The 4,077-nt window shown below is 35.5% G+C and overlaps 1 long non-coding RNA gene across 1 annotated transcript; it reads right to left on the reverse strand.

Moving 5' to 3' along the window:
- On the reverse strand, positions 1-3,603 carry LOC127974932 (uncharacterized). The gene is made up of 6 exons (XR_008157416.1): positions 3,358-3,603; positions 2,459-2,558; positions 1,344-1,459; positions 1,141-1,225; positions 501-627; positions 1-380 (listed from the first exon to the last, which is right to left on the reverse strand). It is a non-coding gene; the product is annotated as an uncharacterized LOC127974932 (long non-coding RNA).
- Positions 3,604-4,077: the final 474 nt, after the last annotated feature.

Genomic DNA, 4,077 nt, shown 5'->3' on the forward strand with positions numbered 1-4,077 from the left:
TTCACCATTTTCATTTTATTGAAGCATAGACTATAAAGTTGATAAAGTAGCATCAAGACAAATAAGATTCAATGAAAATAATTATCATCAAAGATACATTAACCTCATATATAAATCAGTTCACACAGATGAGTGATGAAATGTCCTTAAAAGTCACACAGTCCCATCCAGTCAACTGTGATACAGATCATGTGATACATATAAGACATGTGATACTGTTTCAGAAAATAATGATTCCCATCATCACATCTAAACTGGTTTCATCTCCCCATCGTGATCTTCTTCTCTCGTGTCTGGAAACAGTTTGTGGTTGATATCCAGCACTGATGTGGTGTAGCTTGTTCTCAGCCAGATGATCTCTCAGTCCTAAGATCCCAGACCTGGTCAAAGTGAAACAAACAATCCAGAAGAAGTTGTTTAATGGACAGAGAGCGCAGCTTATGTTCTGTGTGGTTTTAGCAGGGTGAGTAACTATGACCCTTGTAGTACTGTACACTTACCATTCTTCAAGCTGTTTTAAGATCTTTTGAGAAGCTTTTCTCTGAAGACAATTTACCACATCCTCTTCTTTCACTCCTTTCAAGAGCATCACTTGGTCAAAACCCCTCATTTGGCTGATGAGATCATCTGTACAAATAAAAATACTGCAATAAATATGTCATTCTGCAAGAATTAAGAAAAAGTTACAGAAGCAAAGGTCTTGCTCATGAGACTCCATTAGCATGTGTAGTTCTCAGAGACTCTAGAATTGATCTATTGTTGCAGTAAATGTGTTTTTTTCCTCTAGAATCTTTCTCCAAAGTTCCTGACTTCTCTCACAAATGTGTTTTAGTCTGTGCAGTGTAAGGCCTGGCTTCAAACCAATCAACTATCAATTCACAATTAATAACATAACATTTACAAAACAATGAAATAATGTCAATTGGTGTTTATATCAACTAAACCAATTTCATGACACTTGTCTGCTAATAAAACAGGTGGTGTGTTTTTAAAAACATAATATTAAAAATGTCCAGTCACACTTTGCTAACATGCTGTAATTGTAATAGTATAAAACAAAATCAAGGCTGACATGACCAGTTCTGTGAGAGATCATCATAAAATGTTGTATAACACAGCATTGCTTCAACACACACATACCAGAGGACTTCTGTTTGTTTGAGCTCAAGATGGCCATCTTCATTCCTCATCCTGAGCAAATCATATCCTTGGTCTTCCTTCTCTTCTGTGAAACAAGATAATCTCTACTTACTCTCTGTGCAATTAATATTGCTCATTAAACATAATTAAGTTAATTTAAAGTAAGATTCAGACCAGAGCATTTTTGGAGTAAACAAATGTACCTGGGAAGAGCTGATCGTGGCAAGATTCGCTGAGACTCAGTAATAGCTCTTTTAGGTTTTAGGAAGGTTTGTGAGGGTTGGCTCTTAAAATAGCTGTTGAGCTCGATATTTTAGACCTGAAAAAGAAGAACAGCATTATCTGGAAAAAATCCTGTAAGACAGAAGGAAGGACATATTATTAATTACGTGCAGCTTGTACATTACACCTCTGTAAAGATGCTGTATAATTAAATGTTAAATGAATCCATTATTGAAAGCAAGTAATTAATAACAAGCTATAGTCATATGAATTCTTTGATAGTGTCAGATGAGACCGTCCTGGGGCTTGTACAATATCATACAAGTATTAAACTGGATTATTAAGACTGTGATGTGTTTAGGGATCATTTTTAAGACTTTGACCCTGTCCAGATACCCACACTTGCAGTCTTGGCCACTTGAGAGTGTGTGTACGTGACAGTGTGTGCACAAGACTGTGCCCGGTCTTAATAATGCCAAAGCACAGCGTCCTTAACACACACTAAACCTCTCCAATACTGCTCTGGAGCGCTATACAAAGCTTAGTGTATCCCATCATGCATCATGTTTTGGAATAAATCGTCAGACTTTTTGCAGAGATCTCACAAGAGGTCATGGGAAGCTGTCCAATGTACAGTATGTGAAATATTGATAATTAGATATTAAAAATCTCTTTAAACACATAAGTGTCCCATAAGGCAGTGGCTCCCAATCCTGGTCCTGGAGAACCCCAACACTGCACATTTGAGATGTCTCCCTGATCAAACACACCTGATTCAACTCATCAGCTCATCAGTGAAGACTCCAAGGCAGATAAGAGAGACACCAAAACCGTGCAGTGCTGGGGTTCTCCAGGATCAGGATTGGGAAACACAGTCATCAGGTCATGAAAAGTTCGACACACACTCGTGGTCATCATGCTCACTCGAACACTAGGCCAAATACAGGAAAGACTTCAAATAAGTAATCAAGTGGTCAAGTGAAAAGATGGCAAGTGTGGGTATTTGGACAGTGCAACAGTTTAAGAAACAACAAATGCTGTACAAATTATAACAGCAGGAATTTTTGATAAAAGAGACAAACTATCACAGACTTACTGCTGCAAATATCTGCCTCCGCAGCTTTCTGTCTTCTCCATTTCTGAAGGAATCCCTCTCCAGAAACACCACTGGGCTGACTGCCTTTACGTCTTTTCAGCTAAAAATAAAAATAATAAAAAAGGGGAGAGAAAATAAAATTGAATTATATACAGAATGTTAATAATGATCTGTGAGCAAAATATTTATATATATATATATATATATATATATATATATATATATATATATATATATATATATATATATATATATATATAAATATATATATATATAAAAACTATAAAAATATAGTTAAAATATATAAACTGATATGAATGAACTGCAAGATGGAAAAATACATGTTTTATTATTTATTTTTAATTTGATTTTTTTTTTTTTTTTGGATTCACATTAAAAGGTATTAAAAGCATGGTACAGAACACATGATTACTGTGATATCTGTCATATAAAAGCACATAAAAACACTAACATTACAGTGATACAAACATAGCTGGTTTGGTGATTATTGTATTGTTGTATTGATTATTAATATATCATAGTAAAACTACAGTTACAGTTACTAATGTCCCATTTACTGTGTTTTAACTTCACATTTCATTTATTACTATTGTGTCGTGATTACCATGATTTTACTACAAATACAACTTACATCATTGATCCTGAAATTAATAATAATATAAAACGGATCGAAGGTCTATGGCACGTCACGTGACAGATAGAGTTTAATCACACTAATTAGCAGCTGTGTTCATTTATTTAAACGCAATGAAACTCAAAGACAGCCGCGGATGACCGATATAATACAGCGATTAAACATATGGCACTAATCTGATTAATAAAGAAGACAGAATACATTTGATAAAAGGCATTAAAAGAGCGTATATACGACTACTCACCCAAACTGTGGAACTGATAGCAAGTATCGCGCGATGTGTGCTGAATGAGACTTCTTGAACGTGATTTCATAGCGATAAACATCTCATGTCCTCGTGGCGAATTCTGACGCCAAAAGTTTCCCACTGAAAGCAATGAAGGTCGTAGTGCTTCGATAGTCGACGCCGAGAGGCACATTTGGCGTCATAAAAGTGACGCTAGGGGCGCTTGACCATGCTTCGGTTTTTGACGCCTTTGGAGTGAGAATGGGTTGTGGTTTAGCACCTGTTCATAAATAACATATCAAAAATCTCTATCTTTCTCTATTAATGACTATTTAAAAGTTGCAATGCATTTGTACTGAATGTAGATTATAGTAGTTTTTTTCTATTATGAATGTTATTATTTGTATTTTATTAACATTATTAGTTTAACGTCATAGCTAAGGGCTAAGGACCGTTGATAGTGAAGTGTCTGTGTCTGTGTCTATACAATTTGGTGTTGTGATATCAGTCAATTAGCATCATGACATCATTTCCCAACAGCGATTACTCACATGGCATTTACGCCTCAATAACAATTGTGTCCATAACTGAGCACCCATGAGAAAACTAGCTATTGAGATAAATGGGAATGCTAACAGGTAGCTTTCCTAGCATCAAAGAGCTTCTTGGTTGATTTGCTGTTGTGCTGTTGTTCTATTTTAGTAACATGACATTAGCATTGCTAGTAGCACCCTCTAG

The sequence above is a fragment of the Carassius gibelio genome, chromosome A1, assembly GCF_023724105.1.
Source record: "Carassius gibelio isolate Cgi1373 ecotype wild population from Czech Republic chromosome A1, carGib1.2-hapl.c, whole genome shotgun sequence".
NCBI lineage: Eukaryota > Metazoa > Chordata > Actinopteri > Cypriniformes > Cyprinidae > Carassius > Carassius gibelio.